The 12,799-nt window shown below is 36.2% G+C and overlaps 1 long non-coding RNA gene across 1 annotated transcript; it reads left to right on the top strand.

Moving 5' to 3' along the window:
• Nucleotides 1-91: 91 nt before the first annotated feature.
• LOC308648713 lies at nucleotides 92-11,615 on the top strand. Its single transcript, XR_014021906.1, has 3 exons — nucleotides 92-223; nucleotides 1,210-1,279; nucleotides 11,488-11,615. It is a non-coding gene; the product is annotated as an uncharacterized lncRNA (long non-coding RNA).
• The last annotated feature ends 1,184 nt before the right edge of the window (nucleotides 11,616-12,799 follow it).

The following is a 12,799-nucleotide window of genomic DNA, read 5'->3' on the forward strand; positions in this document are numbered from 1 at the left end:
ACACTGTCAGAGCAATGACTTTGTTGAGGAGCTGAGCTCGCGAGTGCTATATTTAACCAGTGTTCTCAGCAAGTCGAGCCTGTCAACAGCTGAGAAGTTTGGAGCCGGCTTTACTCAGTTCCTAGGCAGCTGGGTTATCAGTGGATACAGCACTGCTCACCCTGTAAGACTGAGGGGGGAAAACCGGCAGACCCTTTTAAGGACCTCTGCTCATTTCACAGAGGTAATTATTGTTTGGAGCTCTTAACTGCAGACTGTGATTTGGGACTTAGGTTTTAAAATCTGAAAAGAAACAGAGCAGCAGTTGTCTTGGGCAGAGCAATTTACCAATGCAATATTCTTCTCAATTAGGCTCTCTCTGATAAGTGTTCTGATTTAAAAAAAAAAAATGCTTTTAAAGTGTATCACAACTGTTGGGGAAATTCACAGTGAGAGATCATTTCCAAGCAGCTTTCAACACTAGTATGTTACAGCTAGATCACTTACCAGTTATAAAAGATTTGACTGTGTACCTGAATGTTGTTAAAATAAAGTTAACCTAAAGGAATGTCTATAACATTATGATTTTGAAAGAGGTAAGGTTAAAAAGGAAAATCTTAGTAGTCTCACTCAAGTCATTCATTCAAAGTAACATATGCAAACATTCCAGGAAAACCAGGACTTAGACACCTCTGGTAGTTGACAGTTAACCCACTCATCTCCAAACTAGGTAAGGAGCACTTCCACCCTGAACTTCCATATAAAATTGTCTACAGATATTTTATGTGCTTCATTCTATATCATAGAACACTATGAATCTGCTAAAATGAAGATTCACCCAAATAAATACATTTATCTCTTGGGACTGTTTTACTAATTACATACAGAAAATTAACAGTATGGGGGACTGTGAGAGGTCTTTTCAGTCACAAGTGTGGTAGGAAGAAAGAAAGAATATTATTTTTTAACAAATTAGAGGGCTGCGGTTATGGCTCAGTGGTAATGTGCTTGCCTAGCATGCGTGAGGCACTGGGTTCCATTCTCAGCACCACATACAAATAAATAAAGGTCCATTCACAACTAAATATATACAAATTTTAAAAAAACAAATTAGAATATTGCACTAACAAAAATCTCACCAACATCATTATAAATATTTACCCTCTTTCCTGAGATCAGTATTTATTTATTTATTTATTTATTTGCTTATTTATTTGTTTATTTTTGCAGTACTAATGTTCAAGCTGAGGAAAAAGTACCCTCTTTCTGACATGCAAACTGAAGATGGACCACAGGGAAGGTCAGATTTAAAATTTTGAATTGCATACTTGCAATTTATAGCTCATGTGTTCAGTAACCCTAATGTCCTGGGAAAGCTTACCCCTCTCTCTCTCTCTCTCTCTCTCTCTCTCTCTCTCTCTCTCTCTGTGTGTGTGTGTGTGTGTGTGTGTGTGTATGTGTGTATATATATATATGTGTCCTTTTTAAAGAAATGATCCTCACCTTAAAAGTTAGCTGACCCCACATTTCAACCTATTAGAAAACATCTCAATTCTTCCCATGCCAACCAGCATACTGACAGCCCACATTTCCCTCTTAATTTATTTACTAGTGTATGCATGTGAAAATTGCATTTGTTTAGTCTCAGTCTTTCTGGGTCTGAGCCAACCTTGATTTTAAAAGAAAAAGACTTCTATTAAGATAAAGATCTCATGTGAAATTAACCATCTCTTCTAGAACACTAATGAATGTTTTCAAAACTTAACCTATTCACAGTCCTAAAAGTGAGTTCTAATAGGAATGGAAAATATGTGCCTGGGCTATGGGCTAATTCAGGGCTAGGAGATAATCAACAGGAGAACTTTTTTAAAAATTACAAAGAGTGGGTAGGGATATATTTCTTTGGAAAATATACACATTCTCCACATACATACCATATGCAATAGTCCCAGGTCGAAAACCACAAAAGAGAACTCTGAGAATACATCATTTCATCCCTACTAACGCTCACTATGGTCATCTCCAATCTAAACCAGACTGTAGTCTAATGTCAAGGTAACTGAAGGGAAATAACCCACTGTGCTTGATGAGCCTAGATAATTCCATCAAAAGCGTGATAGAGTTATTTCTTCTGTAACTATCCAGATAATTAGAATTTTCAGTTTTGTTGGTAGTATGAAAACTGAGTCTCCCACCACTGTTTTCCTCAAGCTTTGTATTAGCCATCTATTATTACTATTACTCTGTTTTGTGTTTTTTGTTTTTTTTAAATGTGGTAACAAGCAATAGCATATAGTGTTTCATATAATTAGACACTATTGCCGTGTTCAATTATTTTTTTTTTACTAGGCACATATGGGTGACTGACTCAGTTCAGTATTCTACAATAATCAGAGTGTCAGTCTCTCTCTCTCTCTCTCTCTCTCTCTCTCTCTCTCTCTCTCTCCTCTTTCTCTCTCTCTCCCCCACCCTCCCTCCCTCCTTCTCTCCCTCCCTCTCTTTCTTTCTCTAAGTGAATTTCTTTTGAAGGCTTCCCCTCCCTGGGGAATGATTATTCAGACTAAAGCATTTCCTACATAATCCACAGAGGAAGTAGTGCCATTAAGAACTATTAGAAATTTTGCACACAGTCAATGAGGAACTGATTTTTCAACACATATTGTTAATACATTGCTGTTCAGCTGCATCCTTTCCCACAGTCTTAAGTGTGAGCATTCTGAGAAACTCTGGTAAACTAAATCTGAATTTCCCAACTTCAAGAATGAGTCATGATAAAATTTTTTTAAATAAAAAGATTAATGCTATCAGTAGGGGGAAAGGCAAATGGATTAAATAAGGGTGTTGACATATTTCTACATTCTTTTCTAAAACAAAACTTTCCCACCTTGTTCCTTTAAAAAAGCAGGGTGACTTTTTAAAAGCAAATTATTAATAACCTATTTAATATACCATTAAAGAGAAAAAGCAGATATTTGCTTCAAAACCATATTTAGATTTACAATGTTTAAGGTTAAAAGGGTATCATGAAGCAAGTTTTTGAAAAAACATTCCCTCTTAACTTTTATTGCCTGGCTCTGAGTTTTGAACATAAGCTCTTGGGTAATGGAGAATTTTTCTGTTTGTTCCTTGCTGAATACCCTAGCATCATAGTAAGTATTCAATAAATAGAATCACCATTTTGAACAGAAGTGTGTGAGTATGTGTGTTTGCACACACTTTTTAAAATTTTCTTAACATGTTAATTATTCAGGTAAATTTTTTTAAAAAATAGTTGTTGATGGACACAATACCTTTATTTTATTTGATTATTTTTATGTGGTGCTGGGGACCTAACTCAGGGCTTCACACATGCGAGGCAAGCACTCTATCACTGAGCTACAACCCCAGCCCTTATTCAAGTAAGTTAACATTAAAGATTAAAGGAAAGATAAAAGAAACTGTAGAGCATTTAGAAAGTGCTTTCAGATTCTCTGGACAAAATTGGGTGATAATTTGCTCATATGAAAGTCGTAGAAAGAAACTTTTAAATGGTGAATTAACTATTTTGAATTTTGTTGAAATTGCAAATGAAGTAATAGATTTCAGGATAGTAATAAAAATATCTATGCAACACTTACTATAAGCCAAACAGAGTTCTAAGGACTTGATATTTATTAGCTCATTTAATTCTCACAAGAACCTTATAAGGTGGGTATTACTATCATTCCCCTTCTTACAGGCAAGAAAACCTAGGCACATAGACACTAAGTAAATTAGCCAAGGTCACATGCTAGTTATTAACTACCAGAACCAGAATTTGAATTAGGGAGTCCAAACCCAAAAATCCATGTTTTTAACCACTTAACTACCTCTTATATTCAATAGTTACAGCAGCCTATTCTTAGCAATCTCTGAGGTAAAGAATATGGACTTTACAATTCCCAAATAGATATACTTCTGACCAAAAATGTACTTATTTTTCAGTGCTGGGGTTTGAACCCAGGGCCTTATACATGTGAGGAAAGTGCTTTCACCACTGAACCATACCCAAGACGCTAAAAAAAAATGCATTTAAATTCCACAGCTTGAAAGGCAGATAGAAAAAAAAAACAATGGGATAATTTCACAATGAACATAGAAAAATAAAAACTCATTGGAATTGAAATCCTGTTGAATACCAGAGAAAAGAAAAATGGACTGAAAAGAAGATAATTACTAAAGGGGAAAAAAAAGTTTATTTTTAGGCAAAGGATATGAGCTGTTTAGCATTCTCTCAAAAACAAATGCATGTTTTTTTTTTTTAAAGAGAGAGAGTGAGAGAGAGAGAGAGAGAGAGAATTTTTTAATATTTATTTTTTAGTTCTCGGCGGACACAACATCTTTGTTGGTATGTGGTGCTGAGGATCGAACCCGGGTCGCACGCATGCCAGGCGAGCGCGCTACCGCTTGAGCCACATCCCCAGCCCCAAATGCATGTTTTATGATGAATTAGTTTACTACTTAACAAATCTAAAATTATATTCTAAAAATATACTTTTGGTCTATGATTCAATAAGCAATTTAAAATGTTTAGGGCTGTGTATTCACAACCAAAACTTCTCAAAGATGTAACCAACAAAAGGACACCCCCCCAAAAAAAATGAAGGAGACATCATACCTTAGTAGTTCTTTGACATTAAAATGATATTGTGTTAGACTGAGTCCTTACCTTCTAAAACATTCACTGATTTAAGTGATGTAATGCCTGGGGTTTGCTTCAAAGCAATCCAGTGTGAGAGAAGAAGAAAGGTGGGTGAGGATATAGTGAGCTAACTTGGTAGTGACTGGTAGCTACTGAAGCTAGGAAATGGGTAAACATTACACTAGTCTTTCTACTTTCATATAGGTTCATATATTTGAAATAGTGCTTACTATCTGGCACATAAGTAGACACTTGAAAAATGTTAATTGTTTTAATTATTAATATTATTGTCACAATATCTGTGAACCGAACTCTTTGGACCCAACCAAGTTCTTACAGGGAAGTCATATGGAATTTCATTGATGTCATCAGATAATTAAGCAGAGAATTTAATTCATAATATTAATGATATACACTATAAGCAAGTGAGATAAAAATTAAACAAGAAAAATAAGGAAACTAGAAAGGACCACCTGGGCAATTCATAAATCATTGTAAAACATGCTTCTTTCTTACTTTCATTAACAAAACTCACCAGCATGTTGTTTTACCTGAGAATTAAAGGGCAAAGTATCAAGAAAGTACGGCAGCCACACTGCAATAGCTGCAGGTTAGCAGAGGTGGTAGCAGGAAATGTCATCACAAAGGTCACTGAGAATGAAAAATTCAGGGGAGAAATGCTCAGAAATGTTGGAATTTGGTATTCATGTTATAGCTGAGCAAGCCCTCATGCGCTTCATATTTGCATTCTTTATTTTCTCTATCTGAAAATGGGTTAATAATTCACCTCCTAGGAGAGGCAGAACAAATAATTAAAGACAGGAAAGGGTTTTGAAATGATAAAGTATCTGAAAACTTTGTGCCTACTTTGAGGACTATTAGGTAAGTCAACCACGGGTTGAAATAATGGAGAGAGCCTTATGTTAAATAAACATAACATAAAATAAATGTGGAAATCGAGATCAGTAGGTTGAGTGAGCCAATAAAGAAGTAAATGAAAATTACAAAACAGTAAATAAAACAAGTTCATAAGATATTTGCAAGCCCCTTATTGGCTCTTTAACCATTAACAATAACATTACAGAAGAATAGTAAATTATTTAATAAATTGAAAAGAAATTCACTGAAAATGAAAATGACAGGAAATAAAACAACATTGAATGTATTACTGTGGCATCTGATTGAGAGCAAGGTATAGATGGCCCTGTCTACAACATGTATATGCATTTCTGCAGAAATTCATGAACTTAAACATGCAGGTATATGTATGTTGTGTGTATGTCTAAAATACTTAAGCCATAATAATGCAGTGGTTATATTTTCTAATTATTATATATCGATGTTTTGTTTTCATAATACGAGAATAAGATCACTTCAAATCATTTCTCCTTGGGATGGTTTTCAAATATTTTATTGGGATAGAGACCCAAAGATTCATACTTGGTATAACTTGCCTTTCTTGTTACCACTCAGCATTTCAATGAGTTTGTCCAAGGATAATGTAATAATTAAGCAAATGAACACGGTTGAATTTGTCTGGTGTGGGTCTGGCATTCAACTTCATAACTTAATCCCTCTTAATGTTTGCCCAAAGGAAAAAGAAAAAGGTCATCTCATGATTTTTTCAAAATGAACCAACGTTGCTTTGCTTCACATTCTGTGTTTTTCTGTTCTTTTGTCCTTAGAAACATCTTAACTCTTCATTACCTTATAACATTGCATTTGCTTCTGTAGCTTTCTCCTGGGACATTTTCCCTCTGAGCCATAGATTGTGTTTAGGTTCTACTCGGAAATTATGCATTGTGCAAGGAAGGAATATTCTCTCCATTAGGGTTCACCTGAGGAACAAGTACAACCAATTTGTTGATATTGACCTCAAGTGAAACAGGGAAGAGAAATATTTTTGTACTTCCTAAGCAAAAACTGGAACATGACATCACTATCTGAATATGCTTTATGGTAGAAAGAACCTTGGGAAAAAGGAGACTGCTTTGACCCCAACTAGAAAGATGATTTTTTTCTTTATTAAATTATTTACTAATTCTAATTTTTTATACATAATGTCACAATGCAATTCATTTATAATTTTTTAAAAAGATTTAATCCCTCTCAACCTATTTCCTTAGTTGTCACGTAATTTAATGGAATTTCATCTACATACCACATTACTACTCTACCCTCTACCACCACCACTACCATCATTGTTCCCAGCCACAGTACCAGAGATGTTGTAGAGTCGGTGCCATGAGAGTGGGAACCCAGCACAAAAGTACAGAGAAAGCAATATTGCTGTTAGGTTCCCTCTAGTCAATTTCCATTACCTTGTATTATTTTCATCACCTAAAATTACTTTCATTACCTAAAATGTGTTACTTGTTATAATGTTTGTTTCTAACATAAACATCTTTTTTTGAAAAACATATTTTATTGCTTAGGTTTTTATACATAATTCTAAACTGTTGAAAACATTGTCAAATATGTGAACCTAAGAAAGCAAGAATATTTCTTTTCAAAAATTGTTGATTTAGGGCTGGGGATGTGGCTCAAGCGGTAGCGCGCTCACCTGGCATGCGTGCAGCCCGGGTTCGATCCCCAGCACCACATACCAACAAAGATGTTGTGTCTGCCGAGAACTGAGAAATAAATATTAAAGAAATTTCTCTCTCTCTCTCTCTCTCTCTCTCTCTCTCTCTCTCTCTCCCCCACTCTCTCTTTAAAAAAAAAAATTGTTGATTTAATTTGTTGTAGTCTTGCTAAAGTAAAAACATGTTACAGTTCCAAGACTAAATTTTGTTTATTTATGCCAACAAATACTTTTCTGATCTTTTGTGTCTGGGTGCTTGCAAATTCAGTCATCTGTAAAATAGGTGCATTTGAATATAATTGACAAACATATTTGTCAGAAAATGAATATACATGTTATGGAAGCAATGGGCTTAAACTAGACACCAACACCATAAGCCTCCAGATGTTTTCAAACTATAAATAAGTACATGGGAATGAGAGGGAAGGCTTTGTAGAGGGAGTTGACAAGGAGTGGTGGCAGGACCCTCACTCATTTTAGTGTCAGTTCAACCCTACAAACAAGAGGACCAGGTAGACACTAGACCAGTTGCCTCAAGAAAACATGAATCCCACGTTTGCTTTTGTGGGATTCAATTAAAGTCTGCTTTAGAATTAATGTAATAAACAAATGTGGAATACTTACTCTTGTGCAAAGCCCTTTAAAGCAATGTTTCTCAACTGAGAGAAATGTCCCCCCAGGGGACATTTGTCAATGTCTAGACGCATTTCCCGTTGTCACAACCTAGGGTTGGACTGGTATCCAGTGGGTAGTGGCCAGAGATGCTGCTAAATATCCTACACTGTGCAGGAGAGCTTCCCCAAACAAGGAATTACCTAGCTCAAAATATCCATAGTGCCAAGGTTGAGAAACTTTGCACTAGAATATTAAGAAAATAATAACAATCATACAAGAACTGCCCTCAAGAGCTTGGAGTCTGGCAATGATGATGATGTAGATGCATAGCAAAATGAGCAAAGCAAAAAGAACTATAAGAAATGTATAGGTGAGGGGCTGGGGCTGTATCTCAGTGGTAGAGAGCCTGCCTCATACTGGGTTTGATCCTCAGCACCACATAAAATAAATAAATGAAGATATTGTGTCCATCTACAACTAAAAAAATTTTTTTCAAAAATTAAAAAAAAAAGTACAGATGCAAAGTTAATTGTAGCTGTAGGATCAGAGAACTTTTTGAAAAATAAAACAATAAATATCCATCCCAACATTCTTAAAATAACCAAAGTTAAAGGTGCTAGTGATTTTTATAATTTATAATGTTTATAGGAATATTTATTTTATGTCTGCTACTGTATTAAGTTCTGTGTGAAGACAAAGCTAGTAAAACTGAGTCATTATTCTCTGGATCTCAGAGCAGATTTCTAATTCCACATTAATATTATTTGAATTCATTCCTTCAAAATGTCTGTGTGCTGGTCATATTTCAAGTATTTTGTGAGACACAGGACATAAACAGGCAAGGTCCCTGCCCTTGTGGAGCTCACTGCCTCTTGGAGTAAGCAAACAAAATTGAACTAATAAATGCATGATTTTGCTGGGGTGGTGGCTCAGTGGTAGAGTGCTCACCTAGCATGCATGAGGCACTGGGTTCGATCCTCGGCACCAAATAAAAACAAACTAATGTATCCACCTAAAACTAAAGATACATAAATAAATATTTTTTTAAAAAATGCATGATTTCAATGTGATTTCTTTCAAAAATATTAACCTGTGGCCCAATAACCCTGAAATCTCCTCACCAAAAAGCACCTAGAAATTCTAACTAAAATAGCACAAACATTCTTTTAGAAACCTAAGGCACATGAAAGAAAGCACAGGAAACCCCTAAGGGCCAAATACAAACAGGGACTAAAAAACTAGACCTGTGAGCATAATCTGACAGTGAGATTTCTTGGGGCTTGGAAGGTGTGCTAGTCTTCGAAACAAATAGATTTTAATGACCAGATAGGGTTAGGATATGAAGTCTCAGGCCTATAAAGGTTAGGATCTAGTCCAGCTATACCACTCCTGGTATTTATCCAAAAGAACTAAAGTCAGCACACGTAAGAGATACCTGCATACTCCTGTTTATCACTGCACAATTCACAATAGCCAAATTATGGAACTAGCCCAGGTGCTCATCAACAGATGAATGGATAAATGATCTATGTACACAGTTTAGTTTTATTCGGTCTTTTTTATCTATAAAGAAGAACAAAATTATGTCATTTGCAGGAAAATGTATGGAACTGGAGACCATAATGTTAAGCAAAAGAAGACTCAGATAGATATGGAATGTTTTCTCTCTTATGTGAGAGGTTACAAAGGGAAAAAAGGACATCACGAAAGTACAAGGGAGACCATGAGGGTAGAGGCAGTGGTCAGGGGAAGGAGGATGGTGAAGGTTTGGGGGAGTAAAACTGATAAAATTGTATTTTTATGCAGGTACTAACATGTCACAATGAAACCCACTACTCTGTGTAATTAATATGCACCAGTAAAAATCAGTAACAGTAAAAATAGAATAAATTAACAAATGGGAAAAAATTGGGATACAGATACTAGGCATATTGTTCAGTGGTAGATGGCTTTTCTAGCATGCTCAAGCTCCTGGGTTTGAGCTCTGCACTAAAGAAATAAAAAGTAGGGCTGGGGATGTGGCTCAAGCGGTAGCGCGCTCGCCGGGCGTGCGTGCGGCCCGGGTTCGATCCTCAGCACCACATACAAACAAAGATGTGTGTCCGCCGAGAACTAAAAAATAAATATTAAAAAAATTCTCTCTCTCTCTCTCTCTCTCTCTCTCTCTCTCTCTCTCTCCTCTCTCACTTCTCTCTCACTCTCTCTTTAAAAAAAAAAGAAAGAAAGAAAAAGTAATTAGGACAGAAACTAAGACACTTGGATAAAGTTGGGGTGCTTAAATTAAAATAAAAAAGAAGAAGAAAGAAAAGAAAAGAAAAAATTATACACAAAGAAAAATAAGAAGAAATCTTGTCCTTGTTCTGGATGAGGGGAAAAAATAGCTTATGCTAAGAATTCATTACCACAAACCATGATTCAGTAAGTTTGATGGGCAAATACATACCGCCCATGGTGTCTAAGAAGCCCCAATCCTGGCCAGGGTGGTAGCATATGCCTGTAATCCTAGTGGCTTGGGAGGCTGAGGCAGGAGGATCGAAAATTCAAAGGCAGCCTCAACAATTTAGCAAGGCAGTAAGTAACTCAGTGAAAGCCTTTCTCTAATAAAATACAAAATAGGGCTAGGGATGTGGCTCAGTGGTCAAGTGCCCTTGAGTTCAATCCCCAGTACCTCCCCCAAAATATATGTACATATAATCACTGATGTATAGCTAAATAAAGTCTTTTTTTTATTAATTTTTCAACGTTTATTTTTCAGTTCTCGGCAGACACAACATCTTTGTTGGTATGTGGTGCTGGGGATCGAATCCGGGCCGCAAGCATGCCAGGCGAGCGCGCTACCGCCTGAGCCACATCCCCAGCCCCAATAAAGTCTTAAATTTAAAAAAAAAGAAGCCTAAAAATATTAAAATAAGAAGCTCCAGATTAGCAATCCTCACAAAATGCCTAACAGAAGAGAATATTTATTCATAGAATCAGAACCTTGTGCCCAGCTGTCTCTTCATGTCTTATCATGAAAAAAGTCGTGGTTAGCATTAAAACGCCTTACACTGCTTGCTTCCCATCCCTCCACCCTCTTGCATTTCTCTTTTTTCTTAGTCTCAGGGCCCTGGAATCATACCTCCCCAGGAAAGTTTAGTACCTAATCCTTGTTTCAGCCTCTGCTCTCTGGAGTCCTGAACAAGTTAGGGAATCGGGTAAGAGAAGGCCTATTTGTAGAGCTGCCATTCTAGACTAAGGCGGGAAGAAAAAGGCCATACAAACAATAGGAGGGTAAGTTGTTCTGGCAGAGGGAGTAGTATGTCCAAAGGCTCTGATGTAGATCAGAGCACAGGAAACATAAAGAAGGCAACGACAGAGTATGGGAAAGAGAAGTGTGCAAAGCCACATAGGAGCCCAGTGATGCACTGCAGAGGTTTCAGGCCTGGATTTGGTCTAAACTATATGTGGGTTTTCTTAAATTGGCTGTCAAATATTAAAAATAATATAATAATAATTTCTAGATTTTGAAAAAATTTAAAATATCTGTTAGCCATGGGTTTGCATTATAATGTGGCAATAGTCAGCTGGGTCCACCCCCTGAGACAAGACCTATAACTTCATGTTCATCACTGTGCCAGCTCAGTCTTTTCATTAAAATTTCCTCTTATAGGTGACCGCATGACCAATGTGATTCTGCAACCTGTACAATCAGAAAAATGAGAGATTATACCCCATCTGATTCAAATGTATGAATTGTCAAGGTCACTGTACTGTCATGTATAACTAATAATAATAAAAAAAATTCCTCTATGGGCATTTGAATTTCCAGCTTCTAGTTGAGGATCCTCTAGGTTGTGGTAAAATCATAATCATAAATTGGATTTTATTTTAAAACAAAGAATAACCCTCAAAGAATTTTAAGCAAAAAAATAATGTGATCGGATACACACACACACACACACATATGTATATGTGTATATATAGTCCATTCATTATGTAGACTGGAGGGCTGGGGTTGTGACTCATTGGTAGAGCACTTGCCTAGCATGTGCAAGGACCTGGGTTCAATCCCAAGCACCACCAAAAAAAAAAAAAAAAAAAAAAAAATTGGAGGATTAAGAATGGAAATAATGGGCTGGGTATGTGGCTCAAGCGGTAGCGCACTCCCCTGGCGTGCGTGCGGCCCGGGTTCAATCCTCAGCACCACATACAAACAAAGATGTTGTGTCTGCCGAGAACTAAGAAAAAATAAATAAAATATTAAAATTCTCTCTCTCTCTCTCTCTCTGTCCCCCTCTCTCTCTAAAAAAAAAAAAAAAGAATGGAAATAAGGATACAAACAAGCCTATTGCAGGAATCCACGTAAAAGACTATAGTGACTTAAAATAGAGTGGTAGCAATGGAAATAGATGTACATGAATTCAAAATGTGTTTTAGAGGCAGAAAATATGAAATTTGCTAATAGATTCAATAGTGAAGGTGAGGGAAATAAAAATGCCTTGAAATCTATTAACAACTTGAGCCTTCTGTGGTCAACAGGTGAAGAAATAACATTAATTATAATTTTCAGTACACCGATATTTGACATGTTGGGTTACATATAAAGGAGGCACTAATGCCATCAAGGATCTTGAATCATAGAGGTAAAATTGATGCTAATATATGTACTTAGACTAAAAATAAAAAGCTTTACAACTGTAACTATAGACAATAATAACAGCTGATATTTATTGAGGGTCTACTATGTATCCATGCATACATTTCATTTAATGTCGTAACACATAGAGCTGGGCATTATTATCATATTCCTTCTACACCCAGAAAGATAAAAAGGGAAGGTGAGTAACTAATCCAAGATTATATAGCTTCTAATTGGCATTTGGCTTAAGCAGACTGACTCTACTGTCCCTTTTTAAAAATCAGTATGCTAGACTGTTTTTATAATACATGTAACCAGTCATAAATGTATCTGCATACCGCAA

Source organism: Spermophilus citellus, assembly GCF_964194105.1.
Source record: "Spermophilus citellus genome assembly, chromosome: 5".
NCBI lineage: Eukaryota > Metazoa > Chordata > Mammalia > Rodentia > Sciuridae > Spermophilus > Spermophilus citellus.